A 16799-nucleotide genomic window follows, 5' to 3' on the forward strand; every position below is an offset into this window, starting at 1 on the left:
TATGGTACCAGGTGCTTAGAAATGCAATTATTTTCAAATCTTTAATGTGAAACCGGCTTTTATAGCAAAAATACTTTACTTCTGTACAAATCGCACTATATTCAGGAATTTCGCAAATAAGTGTTCTGCAATTACTGCTTGAGCACAGATTCGATTGGCATCACTTATCGTTGCATAAGAACTACATGGGGACGGCTTTCAAAACCGCTTGAAGATTTGCAGTTGGATACAATAACAACTAGCAGCCTGTGTAGATTTTCGTTCACATATACGTTCCTCTGATGAAACAAATCGCCAAATGAATAAGCATAATAGGCGTTATTGGTAAGTGAATAATCCGCGTTAACTAAAGGAAGTCGAGGATCATATATGAAAGAAATTACACCAAAAATGTGGACCAAGTAATTGTGTTTCGGAGAATCAAGTCTTTTTTGCTACAAAACCGGTTTCTTATTGAAGGTTTTAGGAAAACATCCTTTCTAACTCCTGGGATCCTTATCTGATGTGTGTTTAAATAGTTTTGAATGCAATTCCATTTTTGTCGATTACAGCACTATCTATAACGGACTGTAAAATATTTTAATGCAAAAGTCAGCCTGCGTATTCTTCCTGGAGAATCCGCAACAGAAACTGGGGTTCCTTTTCACGATTTCAAACTTGACTCCCCCCCCCCCCCCACCTCCTGGAGGGGGGCAGGGGATCGAGTATCGTGTCACTGGGTGTGAACAACTTTCATTCCAAACTTTTTTAATCTGATTTGTAGTTTTCCGCGTATTTCCAAAAATATATTTATATTCCTCAGCCTCTATAGCCTGTAACCCACTAACAGCATATGGCCAACATACCTGGTAGCAACATTAACAGTTTCCAGTCCTCTTCGATTTGCATATTGAGCGAGGCAGAAATGACTGTCTATATGCCTCCCTAAGCGCCCATATCTCTCTCGTCCATTTCTCATCATAACAACGCGAGATGTGTAACGGTGACAGTAAGCGCGTTTCCGATTTTTCTCGCAAGATTCTCATCCTATCTAATCATACAAATTTGAGAGAACCTGAATGACTTTCTGTGACATTATTTATTTATCGTATCGCTTTTGACACATTGAAAAAATAAATAAGTTCATAGAATATACATCCTAATATATCCTAGTAAAATCTAAAACATGTAGAGCATTTATGTAAACTGTCCACTCTAGAGTCGCCAGCTCGAAGTTTGCCGTCGTGTGATCTTGTGGGGAATTCTTCTGTGATGTGTCTGACGACGGTCTGTGGTTCTCCGCAGTCACAAGAAGGCATGGCTACTTACGCAGTTTCCGTAACAAATATACACATCTCCCATGTTGAGTTCTAACCCTGTTTAGCATTGACCATGTTCTGCGTGGCAAGTCAAATCCCTGTTGTTCTTGAATGATACACGGCGCAGTATTTTCTTTTTTTCTCTAGTCCACTCCTGCGTCCATTTAAATCGCCCGCATTCTGAAGAAACACCGGGTCGGAACTGTGTTTTGTCCTCCAAATAAAACTCGTGCACTGGTGGGGAGCGCCAAAGATGACCTCGGTTTGAGGAAGGCCGGCGTGTACCAGATTCCGTGTCAATGTGGCAAGTCGTATATTGGTCAGACGATGCGTACCGTCGAGGATCGATGCCGTGAACACCAGAGGCACACTCGACTGATGTATCCGAGCAAGTCGGCGGTCGCTGAACATTGTTTGTCGGAAAATCACGCCATGGAGTATGACCGTACGAGGATTCTGGTACAGACGTCGAGATACTGGGACAGCGTTGTTAGAGAGGCCATGGAAATTCGCACCAATGACGACCTCATAAACCGTGACTGTGGCTATAATCTTAGCAAGGCTTGGGACCCAGCGATCGGGTTAATCAAGAGTAAATCGAGGAAACGTATAGGTGTGACGACCACGGCGGACAGAGCCATCTCACCAGCGTCATCTCAGACGCCGTCGCAATCTGTTCCACCGCGCGACCGTGGCGCGGGGTGCGGACGGCGGAGGGAACGCGCCGCGGGCGGAGGGTATTTAAATCGGCCGCCGCCGCGACCGAACCCAGTTCCCTCTGAGCAGCCATAGCGTACGGATCTCCGTGCCGGCACGTTCACAGGAGCTCAGTCCGTCAGTTCACCTGATGATGGCGACATGTATGATCGCCGAAATATTGTGCCCGTTGGACACTATAGACTGGCAGCATACCCGTGGATATTTTGATTATCTAATACGCTGGGAGAAACTCACGAATCACTTCCTTGATTTTGTTTTTGGGATGTCTGCTTCGTAGAAGCTGAAGAGAAATGGAGCAAGGAGTGGTCCTTGTGGTAGATATTTTTAATTTACTTTTGTGTCCAAAATTAACGCGACAAACCGTTATTCCCCCTTCCGCGTCTATTTCTCAATATAATGATACGAACTGTCAACCAGATGCCCGCACGATCTTATTCTGCTCAGAAGATGGCATTCCGGTCAATGGACAACCATGTCATCGACGGGTTTTTGTATGTCCGTCCTTTTCACTGGAGATCTTGGTCTCCATGGCCGTTCACTATGATAAGAAAATGAAGCCCCTACAGCCGTCCTTATGATCTTATTAACTGTGTAGCTTGTAACCTCCCCCTCACTTATCGACCTTAATGACAGTGAAAAATTAAACCGCGTGTACCTAATGGTAATTTGGGAAAAGCAATCGTCACCGAAGTTAATCTGTGGGTAAAGAGGGAGGAAAGGGTTACATCTAAATGAAAGGAAAAATTCAAATGAAATTGGTGGAAATTAATTTTGAAAAAGAGTGATGTGCGGTCGTTACGTTAACAATTAACTGGCGTTAATTAGATATTTGAGATTTGGGGAAAATTACCGTCGGCAATCCTATGGACAACTACTATAACTGAAAAAGAAAAGTTAATGCACATATAGTCAGCACTAAAAGCGTGGCAACTGAAGGCTGACACGTGTTGTGTGAAAACTGAATATTTGTCAGGAATAATAAACTTCGCTACACTCTGACTTAATTTAGCAAAAGAATTAATAAAACCGGAAAATTGAAAGTTAATTTAGTGACTGAAATTAATAGTGAACTTTGTTTCTGAAGCACTACGAAATTCAATAAAATGAGGTTAGTCTTGGGCTACCTCAACAATCATCTCAAAAGCTCCTAAAGATCCTAAACACTTTGGTTCTCCACACGACCTGCAATAGATGGAAATAGGAGGATATGCATTTCCGGCATTACAAGCTACCAGTCCCAGCGCATCACAGCGCCACCCTCAGAACTTAGTTGACGCTGATAAGACCTTCAGCATCAACTAAGCTCTGAAGGTGGCGCACTGATGCGCCGAATCTGGTAGCCACACAATAAATAAGATCATAAGGACGGCTGTAGGGCCTACATTTTCTTACAATGCCAGTGACGACATCAGGGCATCTGTGAAACGAGGTAGTGTTCGTTGGCTAGTCCCACATCCACAATCGCTAGGTACACAGTCACAGACTGTGCAGTATGGCGCAGAGAAGTTGCCTACCAGACTCTCTGCGGTGGAGAAACACAGAGAGAATGGAGGCAGGACAGTCGCAATATGATGTGGCCAATTGACTTAGTGTGAATCGTTCTGTGGTTTCTCGGTTGTGGCGGCAGTTTATAAAGACCGAAACTGTGTCCCAAAGACCACGTGTGACTTCAGAAGAGGACCGTCATTTGGCTATACCCCCATATCTCTGACATCGATCTGTTGTAGAATTCTAGAACATGGTTTTTGCTCGGGTATCATGTCATTTCTGGAAACCCAGAATCTACTCTGTAGGAATCAACATGGACTTCGGGAACAGCGATTGTGTGAGACCCAACTCGCTTTATTTGTTCATGAGACCCAGAAAATATTAGATACAGGCTCTTTAATTTTCCTGTAGGCAGTATCTATTTTACCCCTCGAGAGATAAGCCTCTACAGCCTTACATTTGTCCTCTAGCCACCCCTGCTTAGCCATTTTGCACTTCCTGTCAATCTCATTCTTGAGACGTTTGTATTACTTTTTGCCTGCTTCTCTTACTGCATTTTTGTATTTTCTCCTTTCATTTAAATTCAATACCTCTTCTGTTACCCAAGGATTTCTACTAGCCTTCGTCTTTTTACCTACTCGATCCTCTGCTGCCTTCACTACTTCATTCCTCAAAGCTACCCATTCTTCTTCTACTGTGTTTCTTTCCCCCATTACTGTCAATTGTTCTTCCTGAAACTCGGTGCAACCTCTGATTCTTTCAGTTTATACAGGTCCATCTCCATAAATTCCCACCTTTTTGCAGTTTCTTCAGTTTTAATCCACAGGTAACAACCAATAAATTGTGGTCAGAGTCCACATCTGCCCCTGGAAATGTCAAACAATTTAAAATCTGGTTCCTAAATCTCTGTCTTACTATTATATAATCTATCTGAAACCTTCTTGTATCTCCAGGCCTCTTCCATTTATACAACCTTCTTTCGTGATTCTTGAACGAAGTCTTAGCTATGATTAAGTTATGCTCTAAGTAAAATTCTACCAGGCGGCTTCCTCATTCATTTCTTAGTGCCAATCCATATTCTCCTACTACGTTTCCTTCTCTACCTTTTCCTACTGTCGAATTCCAGCCACCCGTGACTATGAAATTTTCGTCTCCCTTCACTACCTGAATAATTTATTTTATATCATACATTTCATCAATTTCTTCATCATCTGCACAGCTAGTTGGCATATAAACTTGTACTACTGTAGTAGGCGTGGGCTTCGTGTCTAACTTGGCCACAATAATGCGTTCACTACGCTGTTTGTAGTAGCTTACTCGCACTCCTATGTTTTTATTCATTATTAAACCTAATCCTGCATTACCCCTATTTGATTTTGTATTTATAACCCTGTATTCATCTGACCAAAAGTCTTGTTCCTCCTGCCACCGAACTTCACTAATTCCCACTATATCTAACTTTAACCTATCCATTTCCTTTTTTAAATTTTCTAACCTACCTACCCGATTAAGGGATTTGACATTCCACGCTCCGATCCGTAGAATGCCAGTTTTCTTTCTTCTGATAACGACGGCCTCCTGAGTAGTCCCCGCCCGGAGATCTGAATGGGGGACTATTTTACCTCCAGAATATTTTACCCAAGAGGACGCCATCATCGTTAATCATACAGTAGAGCTGCATGCCCTCGGGAAAAATTACAGCTGTAGTTTCCCCTTGCTTTCAGTCATTCGCAGTAGCAGCACAGCAAGGCCGTTTTGGTTATTGTTACAAGGCCAGATCAGTCAATCATCCAGACTGTTGCCCCTGCAACTACTGAAAAGGCTGCTGCCCCTCTTCAGGAACCACACGTTTGTCTGGCCACTCAACAGAAACCCCTCATTGTGGTTGTACCTACGGTACGGCTATCTGTATCGCTGAGGCACGCAAGCCTCCTCACCAACGGCAAGGTCCATGGTTCATGGGGGGGGGGGGGGGGGGGGGAGAGATGACAAATATAATTTAAATAAATAGGCACATCAGGCACAAAATGAAATATATGACATCAGTGAATAAGAATAGCAGCCTTGTGTTGCAAAATACACACAAGTAACAACCCTGTTCATTAATAAAACATTGTCAAAATCAGCAAATGTACGCAAGCATGTCGCTGCACAAGTAAATTCATAGAGCATAAAATTTAACACAAAGTATAAATCAGGTAATCGCGAGCAGCGAATTACGTTTAAAGTACATACTTAAGTAGACTTATGTTACCTGAAAAATAAACTCAATTAATAGTTACCTTTTTAGTTTATTACTTTCTTCCTCAAAATTACATTCTTCCTGAAATTTTCTCGATAGCAGGTCTTATTAATGTCGGACACGCAGAGAATTTACCTGTAGTTCTTAAAGATTTATACAAATGTATCCTGTGAAAACTGAACATTAATATCACAAGTTATCAAGTCACTATAGCCTTATACTGAATTTAACCGGAGTAATTAGACTGTGTATTTGTCTACGGCTGTCAGTGCATTCGCACTGAGCCATCTATTAGCTGTAGATAGGCGTGACGTAGGAAGTAATTGTTTGCGGTCAACGGTTCCCTTCTGCGGCGCGCGGACTGACTGTCGTTTTGTGTCTGCGCTGCCGCTAGAACACGGCCCGGTATCCCTGTGTTCTCTGCATGTTTACGTGTAACTGTTAATTTTCTCAAAAGTATGTCATTCCACAAAAATTTTAACGTTCGATACATGATGTATTGCCTTAGAGCGCCGTGATTTGTGAGTTTCTACTTCAACAGTGTTATCATGAATAATTTTGCGAACTATATATGGACCGCTATAAGGCAGAAAAAATTTGCGACACAAGCCTTTTCCTTTGTGAGACAAATGATGAGACTTAATTAACACCTTTTGACCAACTGACAAAGTTTTTAAACGACCAGGACGTTTAGCTGATTTCTCTCTTCTAGCAACCGCAGATGCAATATTTTGTAGTGCCAGGTTGGCAACTTCAGAATGCCGCTGTTTCCGAGTAGGTGGAAAAGGAAATATTTCAGAAATACGATTTGTCGGTGCTTTCTTTTTTAATATCAATATAGGCGGTAAAGAAGTTGAATCATTACGGAGTTCGTTCAGAATGTTTTGAAAAATATGAAGATACTGGTCCAACGTTCTGTGATTATGATGACAATAAAGACGACAGAATTTATTAATTTCCTTCATCCATCTCCCTGACGGGTTAGATTGAGGGTGCAAAAGTGAAATGAAAATTGGTTTAATGTTACAACGCCGTAGAGTATGAAGCCAAATTTTAGAGCGAAACTGTGATCCATTATCTGATATAACTTTATCAACATGTCCCACTTCTTTAAGAAAATGTTTGATGAAAGCATTAGATACTGAAGGAGTTGTTGCTTTGCGTAAAGGTGTAAAACACACGTATTTTGATGTCATTTCCACTACTACCATAATGTACGCAAAACCATTAGTAGAACAAACCACTGGACTGAACAAATCGACTGCAGCCATTTCCTTTAATCTCGCTAGAATGATAGGAAACAACAGTGCTCTGTGAGAAATAGTTGGCGGCTTAGCCTTTTGACATAATTTGCATTTAGCAAGAACAAATCGAATACGTTTTTCCATATTACTGAAGTAGCAATTTTCTCGTAATTTATGAAAGCATTTTCATGGACCAAAGTGTGCATAGCTGAAATGTGTATACCAAATCAATTTATTAACCCTCTCATCAGAAATGCAAACTAACCAAACAGAGTTGTCAACCGAATTTCTTTTAGAAAGAACATCATTACGAACTAAATAATACTGTCTCATCACTACGCTTCCCTTTCTCCTCCACTTCTTCTTAATGTCCTTCCAGATTGGATCCTTGTTTTCCTTCCTTAGCGATGTCCTGGAGCGAAGACGAAATGAAATTTTCAAACGCAACACCTTGAATATACATCAGACAATAATTGTTTTCTTTGCAGTCTTCCTCAGCACTTTGTTTCAAACCCATAGGTGCACGTAATAAAGCATCAGCAATAATATTAGAAGAACCCTGGATGTAAACAATACTAAAATCAAATTCCTGTAGATACAGTGCCCTTCGTGATAATCTGCCATGTGTTAATTTTGTTGACATAAGAAATTCCAGAGCTCGATGATCGGTGTAAACCTTAGTATGTCTGCCATACAAAAAGATGCGAAATTTTGTGAAAGCCCAAACAACAGCCAAAGCTTCATGTTCTGTGATTGAATAATTCTTTTCTGATTTAGAGAGAATACGACTTCCAAATGCAATAGTTTTCTGTACTACAACGTTGTTTTCTTCTATCTCTTGAAATAAGTGCGCACCTAGGCCTTTGTATGATGAGTCCATCGCCAAACAAAATTCTAATTGAGCTTCCTCATCCCAACACCAATTAGAATTCTTTCCAGAAAGTTCACATAAACGAGGTGTGGCCAAATTGTCCAATCTAACAAAGCATCTAAGAAAATTACAGACACCAAGGAAATTACAAACATCACGTTTAGTAGTAGGAACAGCATAATTACGAATAGCGTCTAGTATCTCTGGATCAGGAATATACCTTCTGTTGAAATAATGTGACCAAGAAATTTCACCTGAGAACGACCAAATTCAGATTTTTCCAAGTTCACTGTAATGCCAACTCTTGCAAAAATACGAATCCAAAATTTTGTTGTGCTCACTCCAAGAACGTTTAGCAATAAGAATATCGTCAACATATGAAGTAATACTGTTACGAAGATAAACAGGTAAAATTTCATTTAAACCAATAATGAATGCTGCTGAAGATACAGTAAGTCCAAATGGTAATTTCCGAAATTGATAACAGTTACCAAAGGCTAAAAAGGCGCTGTATTTTTAACAATCAGGGTGGAGTTTAATTTGCCAAAAACTTGCATGGAGATCAATTGTGGATAAAACTTTAATTCCATGGAAATGTTGAAGAAGTTCATCTAAACTTTGTGGACCGTCAGTTTCAGGAATGATGATATTATTTATCAGTCTGGAATCCAGAACCAAACGAATTGACCCATCCTTTTTAAGAACGACATGTAATGGGCTGGTATAAGGACTGACAGCTGGCTCAATAATGCCTTGATCTAACATGGATTGAAGTTCTTTCTTAACCTTGTCTCTATAAGCCACAGGAATAGCGTATGTTTTTTTCCCGAAATGGTGTGTGTGTGTTCTTTTACTTTAAATAAATATTGTAAGCCTTGTATAGTTCCTGTGTGATGACTAAATACTGTAGTATGTGAAGTCAAAATGTGGTGTAATTTTTCTCTTGCAACGTCATCTGTCACTTCAGCTTTGTTAACCTTTTCATTAATTAATTCTTCACTATTAATCATATCATCCATCGCGTCTCTGTATCTACTGTCGTTGTCATGAATGAACACATTGTCGTCATAATACTCAGCGAAAACATCAGAAGTAAGAAACCTTAAACAATTTGTGTCTGATTCAGATTTCGTTACTCACTCGAAAAATTTCAAACACCTCGGCATTCCGGCAACATTCAAGTTCACACTTCCTTCCTTAAAGTTTAAAATTGCTTTATATGTGTTAAGAAACTCCATACCTAATATAATTTGTGTATTGAGTAATGGAACAATAATAAAATTAGCAGAAAATTCATATCCTTGACAAATGAAATTTAAGTTGGTCTGTTGTTTGACTTCCACACTTTTTCCAGAAATAACTCCTCGAATTGTGGTTTTAGAAACAGGTAACACAGGATAAGCAATAGTTCTTACACATATACGAAAACCTAATTCACTAATAAAAGTCAGTGGGCTCCCAGAATCTAAAACCGCAGTGAACTTATTCTTACTCACACATACTTCAATAACAGAATGTAAAAATGTGTCTACATCATTTTCCTTTTCGTCTAGCAAAATATCTCTCACGTCTTCCAAGCATACGTAGTGTAAAGTCGTAGTGTCATTACTTTTTGAACCGTCTCTATTGCTGCCAGAAGCCGATGCTACAAGTCATTGTCGATTGTTTGTGTCACGTCTTTGATTATTCGCGTCACTTCGCGGATCATTTTCTACGATTTGCACTTGTCTCTCTGAATTTCTGTCACGTGGAGGATGCCAATTAGGTCCTTCCTGTCTGTTAGATGTAAATTCTTGGTTGTGTCTGTTATTAAAATTTCTATTTTCATGGCTATCTGCATGACTACTTCATGTGTAATTTCGACTGTCACTTCTGAAATTATTGTTAGGGCTACTACCCTGGTTATTTCTGTAGTAAGAATTTCCATTATTGTATGAACAATTTCTGTCTTGATGATACCGATTACTGTTTCCGTATGATTGATCATTCCGGTAAGAATTTGTGTTATTATAATTGTCTGTGTAATTGTCTGTTAGAACGTCTGTTATTGTCATAAGGCTGGTATTTATTGTCCTGTCTGTTTCGTCTCTCATTTCCGAAATTAACGTTATAACGTCCGTTCCGATCATTATCGCTTTTCTCTGAAAATCTATTGTGGTTACCGTTACTGAAAAAATTACAAGAAGTTACATCGTCGTCGTCATACTCAAGTTCTTGCAGCAAAGTCTTAAAAGTTTCAATCCCGTCTTTACATCTTCCGGCTAAAACAATGTATCTTATCGATTGTGGCAGCTTAGTTAAACAGTTCAGTCGGGCTATTAGGATTGGAAAGGAATTGATTCTTTTGAATCACGTCTTCAAAGTATTCTGCCGGCGTGCGGAACTCAGACTGTTTAAAATTACACTGCATAATAAGACTATGTTTGACTCTGTCTTCCGTGTTTTCTGACCAATATGCCGATAGAAATGCATGATAAAAATCATTTAAATTATTAAAATCTCTAATAAGTGCGCGCATGCGCGTCGCCGGTTCGTTTTCTAAATATCCACACATAAATTCCAGTTTGTGACTCAGTGGCCAATTTGGTGGAAGTGCGTACATAAATTGATCTAACCATGAACATGGATGTATGTCATTATTAGAATTGCGAAAGAACTTAAATTTCCGAACAGTTAAAAAGTGTTTATAGTCGAAGTTTTCGCCTCGTGGCGACAAAGACCTACCTCGTCTGTCCCAGTCGGAATGTCGATTATTGTCAAGTTCGCGAGCATGGCGCTCTCTTGTTGCAACTCGTAAATGAAATAAATTACTTTCTTCAAACCCCCCTATCGGTGATTCTAAATTTCTTTTACTGTCTTTTCCTACGATTTCGCTTTCAATTTGTGTAACTTGCTTTCGTAAAGCTTCAAATTCCCTTTTAACGCGTTCATTAAATTTGCCCTGATTTTCAACATGTTTATTTATATTCTCGTACTCTTCTGTTCCTGCAAATGGCAATGGAGTTGTATCATCTGAATCTCTGTTCCCATTTAAACTAAGATTTGTCAATTTATCTGAAATCTCCTCAACCTTTTCCGTTAAGTCACCTATTTGTTCTTTCTGTTTATTTATGTCTTCCGTAAGTGTCGCGACTCGTGTTTCAGTATTGACACATTTAGTAGTTAACTGTTCATATTGTTGTTTTAGGTTATTTATTTTGTCATTTTGTACGGATTCCTCGATTGTTTCAAATATTTCTTCCGTATCGTGTGTACGCTGTAAATTTAACTCTGAAAATTTTTGTACTATCACGCCATCTCTTTCTTCCTGTTCTCTATCCTGTTCCTTTTGTCTATTTTCTATTGAAGTTAATCTGTTATTGTGAGCATTCAAAATCGGTTGTACTTCTTCTCTAATTTCTTTCTTTAATTCATCTTTCATGTTTTCAAAACATGTCCCTATTCGTGAGTCTAACCGTGTTGCCATTGTTCCCATCTCTGTTTTAAATTCAGATCCTAACTGTGTTTTCATTGTTCCCATATCAGTTTTAATTGTTCCAATTTGTGATTCCAAATTTAATATTGCACTCATCAACTGCTCCATATTAAGTGGTTCGAAATTCTTTTCGCCCCTAACATTTACCATAAAACTAACTTCCTTCGTCATAGCCGTAAAGCTATCTGTGTTCGATACTATTCCAGAATCTTCTAACGTTAATCTCGTATTCTGAAAATTTTTCAATTGTGAAAAATTTGAACTGGTTCCGGACTATTTTCCCGGCTTATTAAATTGGTTTCTACTTTATTATTCACCAAACTGTTCTCCTGTGTTGGCGAGTTCGCCATGTTAACAAATTCGTTATTCTGACTATCCATCATTCTTACCTTTTTCATCGATTGCGTAATCATTTACAAAACATACAAAACTCGTCAGTATACGAAAATTACACACAATATAACCCTTTATCACCAACAATACCATTCACACGAAATGCTTCTTGACAAACACGATTAATGAACAATTAAAACCTTCTCAATTGCACAAAATTGTCAAACCTTTATACGACACATCAAAGATTAAAATCTACAAAAATACCATTAGAAGAATGACAAGCAACTATAAATGTTCAATTACAAATTCTACACTTGCAATATAGACTACAACAATACTACTGTCTACTATTTTTACTATGAGAAGAATCCCAAGGGACGATCCGAAGCAGCGGTCGCCACGTGCATGGGGGCTTAACTAAAAAGAAAAGACTAATATTAATGAATAAACGCAATAATTTTACTAGCTGTATGACCGGTTACTATGTCTCGTAACCGGTTGGACCTGACTAGTATTAGCACGCAATCTGACTGCATAAAATAAAAATAAAGAATGACAAGGAATTTCCATTAACACAATTGATTAATTAAGTACCCTGCAACTATAAAAGCAACGAAACAACAAAGCACAAGTGTAACTGTTCTGTGTGTGGTAGCGTGACTCAACGTACATGTATCTGGCTCTGTTCTTTCTCAATACGACAAAATATTTTAAACACCATTTACAATGAATTAATTGAAAAACTAGAAATACTATAATTGCACATAGAAACCAGAATTACAAGTCTAATAAAGGAACACGAGCCAGATGCTTTGTTGACTGTGAGCAAGAGGGATTGTTATTAAAGAAAACTATAACACCTTTTTACCTCATTACATATTGACGAAAATATTCCATTACACCAGCATCATAAATCAAAAGCCCATCTCCTTTCTCAAATATATTCTGACAATTGCATCTTCTTCCATCTATACATTACACCAACCAAACAGTACAACACTCAGATCGTCTACTCTCTCATCCCAACAGAACAACAACTGCACTCGACACCCTCTGAACTACTACAGCGCCCATTGGAGGCGGCGGAATAATAATCTTTGTCGCAATCTCTGGCGCTGTGACTCAGTGTAACCACCTTTCAATAGTTCCGCACATCTGTTCGACGTCCCTTCTTGAAAACGAGGATGACCTGTGCCCTTTTCCAATGTTTTGGAACGCTACGCTCATCTAGAGACCTACGGTACACCACTGCAATAAGAGCGGCAAGTTCCTTCGCGTAGTCTGTGTAAAATCGAACTGGTATCCCATCAGGTCCAGCGACCTTTCCTCTTTTGAGCGATTTTAATTGTTTTTCTATCCCTCTGTCATCTATTTCGATGTATACCATTTTGTCATCTGTGCGTCAATCTAGAGAAGGAACTACAATGCAGCCTTCCTCTGTTAAACAGCTTTGGAAAAAGACATTTAGTATTTCGGCCTTTAGTCTGTCGTCCTCCGTTTCAGTATCATTTTGATCACAGAGTGTCTGGACATTTTGTTTTGATCCACCTACCGCTTTGACATAAGACCAAAATTTCTTAGGATTTTCTGCCAAGTCAGTACATAGAAGTTTACTTTCGAATTCATTGAACGCCACTCGCATAGCCCTCCTCACACTACATTTCGCTTCTTGTAGTTTTTGTTTGTCTGCAAGGACTTTTTCATTAGATGCTGTTGGTTCTCGTTCTGCTGATGAGTAAGTTGCGTGAGTAGAACTTCCAGTGTAGGTGGGTCCTGGCCCACCGCCATTTTATTGTGTTATAACTAGGAATAACACGATAAATATATCACCATTCTCGACTTATTGACACTGCACTGATGCAAATAACTGTGTTACTGGGCGCCAAGTTGTAGATGAACACTTCATGGAAAATTACATAAAACGATGGCGGTTATACCAATGTCCGGGGAGTGCAAGTGAAAAGCAGACTTCCAGCGGAAATCAGAATCCCGTCGACGTACTAAGCCTAGTGAACATTCGAGTCCAACTTCCAGTATAGCATTCCGATTCCAAGTCCAGAGTGCAGCCAAATCAGTATCGAACAGCAGGTCCACTGCAGTGTAGCACTTCAAAGTTGTAGAGTAGAACATAGCGCGGTGAGAACTCGAAGACGTCAGTTGCTACATTAAATGAGGCTCCATAGCAGGCCCCCACAACCGCACAAGTGGTCGACTGTGAAGAGCGGACAAATTGAATAGCTGGGCGGCGGCCATTAGAGTGGTAAACTGACGCGCGGGGTTCGAATGTTTATACATCGCTTTTGGTTATAAAATGCCTTCCCTTGAGTTAGGTCACAAACATAATGCCTCATTTAAATACGTTACTACAATATACTTCTTAATTTATGAACAAACAGCAACTAGTCACTGTTTAAGAATTTATCTTACGTACTACATGGAATCTGCCGTATCTAAAAGTTATGTACTGGACCCCTAGCAGTTTTCGTAGTTCATTTACGATAGATGTACGCAAAATGCATCAAAATACACTAAGATTTGCCCACTATATTAATAGATATTTTCTGATTCTGCCTTGCTTTAGATTTTATGACGAGAAGTGCGTTATTTATGGCATAGTGCTTTGGCAACTCACGACCAAATTATCAAGTTTCAACCTAATCTAGACCATGAAAACACTACCGATCAGCCAACTTTCTTCAAAATGATCAGAACATATAAAATGGTATTCTGTCGGTCGGAAATCTAGCCTTCTGACAGCGTGTAACCATTTTTGTAACAGCTGTGGTTTTGAGAAAGGAAACCTGCAAATAGATGCACAGACATTATGCTAATACCGTGTTACAAAATCATTTATTAAGTGCACTGACATACAAAACAACTTAAAATATTCACATATCGGTGAAATGTAATATTCGTTCCTTTCTCGAATTTATTTGTACAATTAATCGCTGCACAACTCTTCACCATTGTACTTCTTTTGATTGGAACGTACAGACAGTAGAATTACGAGTAACAAATACTGTATGTACGCCCCAACAAATATACAACGTTGAATCAGGGTTTTCATGAACAGTCGCTGGCCGGAGTGGCCGAGCGGTTGTAGGCGGTACAGTTTGGAACCGCGTGACCACTACGGTCGCAGGTTCGAATCCTGCCTCGGGCATGGATGTGTGTGATGTCCTTAGGTTAGTTAGGTTTAAGTAGTTCTAAGTTCTAGGGGACTGATGACCACAGGAGTTGAGTTCCATAGTGCTCAGAGCCATTTGAACCATCTTCGTGAACAATACTACACAACACATCAGACTACAACCACTATAATGGCGTCCAGCCGAAGGTTCAAATTATCCCGCGACTGCAGCGCCATCAGTGAGTCTAGTTATTTTTTACAACGTCTTCGCTCCATAGTTAACCGAGCCGGCGGCTGGGGTCGCGGTACAGTGTGGGCGGCCAATCGCTGAGTGTTATGGGTGACCAATCGCGCGCGCTCACACGAAGCCGACCTGTGATGTTAGTAGAGGGCGGTGCAAGGACAAGAGCGGCCGACGATGCATTTTTTGGCCGCGAGTAATGGAGCGCGCTGTTGCTCGACGCGGAGATTGAATAGTGGTGAATACCATAATTCCCTTCCCACCCGTTCTCAATCTGAACATGCCGTCCGTCTCTAATGGCCTCACCGTCGACGAGATGTTAAACCCAGATCTTCCTTTCTTCTTCGAGTATTGGAGGACCATGGTCAAATACAGCTGTTAAGATTGTATATTAAAAATGAAGAAATTGCTCCAGCTGTATTTAAGGTGTCGATTTTATTTTGGCAACTAGTTTCAACGTTGTAACTAGTTGCCAAAATAAATCGATTCCTTAAATACAGCTGGAGGAATTTCTTCATTTTTAATATAAATTTATAACAGCTGACGTCCCACTGTCCTCCATTTCAACTATGGATGAACGAAGGTTAGGTTTTTAAGTTTTCTGCGGTTTCTCTAAAACTCCTAAGGCAAATGCTGGGATGGTTGCTTTGAAAAAGCAAACCACTGTACCACCTACGTTGCAACTAAGACTTCATCTACATCTACATCTACATCTACATTTATACTCCGCAAGCCACCCAACGGTGTGTGGCGGAGGGCACTTTACGTGCCACTGTCATTACCTCCCTTTCCTGTTCCAGTCGCGTATGGTTCGCGGGAAGAACGACTGTCTGAAAGCCTCCGTGCGCGCTCTAATCTCTCTAATTTTACATTCGTGATCTCCTCGGGAGGTATAAGTAGGGGGAAGCAATATATTCGATACCTCATCCAGAAACGCACCCTCTCGAAACCTGGCGAGCAAACTACACCGCGATGCAGAGCGCCTCTCTTGCAGAGTCTGCCACTTGAGTTTGCTTAACATCTCCGTAACGCTATCACGCTTACCAAATAACCCTGTGACGAAACGCGCCGCTCTTCTTTGGATCTTCTCTATCTCCTCCGTCAAACCGATCTGGTACGGATCCCACACTGATGAGCAATACTCAAGTATAGGTCGAACGAGTGTTTTGTAAGCCACCTCCTTTGTTGATGGACTACATTTTCTAAGCACTCTCCCAATGAATCTCAACCTGATACCCGCCTTACCAACAAATAATTTTATAAGATCATTCCACTTCAAATCGTTCCGCACGCATACTCTCAGATATTTTACAGAAGTAACTGCTACCAGTGTTTGTTCCGCTATCATATAATAAAGGATCCTTCTTTCTATGTATTCGCAATACATTACATTTGTCTATGTTAAGGGACAGTTTCCACTCCATGCACCAAGTGCCTACCTGCTGCAGATCTTCCTGCATTTCACTACAATTTTCTAATGCTGCAACTTCTCTGTATACTACAGCATCATCCGCGAAAAGCCGCATGGAACTTCCGACACTATCTACTTCTTTATTCACAAAATCAATTTCATTTTTCGGCAACCCATTTTTATGGTAATGCGTGTTATTATGTACGCCTTTAACTTCAATGGCCACGTAGTCTGCAAGACATACGGAGGGCTACATCTGCGTCTACGGAACTGCTCTACAGCTCACAAAGCCTCTTCCAGACTATTTCTCGACCGTTCCTCTCTCGAATACAACGCGGGAAAAATG

General features: G+C 40.1%; 2 protein-coding genes across 5 annotated transcripts in view; one reads left to right on the forward strand and one right to left on the reverse strand.

The window, feature by feature from the left end:
• The window catches only part of LOC126473439 (solute carrier family 22 member 7-like), a 555641-nt gene that overhangs the window by 422838 nt on the left and 116004 nt on the right, over positions 1 to 16799 (forward strand). The window lies entirely within an intron of this gene.
• LOC126473441 (solute carrier family 22 member 21-like) overlaps positions 1 to 16799 on the reverse strand; it is a 401751-nt gene that overhangs the window by 167097 nt on the left and 217855 nt on the right. The window lies entirely within an intron of this gene.

This window comes from Schistocerca serialis, chromosome 4, assembly GCF_023864345.2.
Source record: "Schistocerca serialis cubense isolate TAMUIC-IGC-003099 chromosome 4, iqSchSeri2.2, whole genome shotgun sequence".
In the NCBI taxonomy this organism is placed as follows: domain Eukaryota; kingdom Metazoa; phylum Arthropoda; class Insecta; order Orthoptera; family Acrididae; genus Schistocerca; species Schistocerca serialis.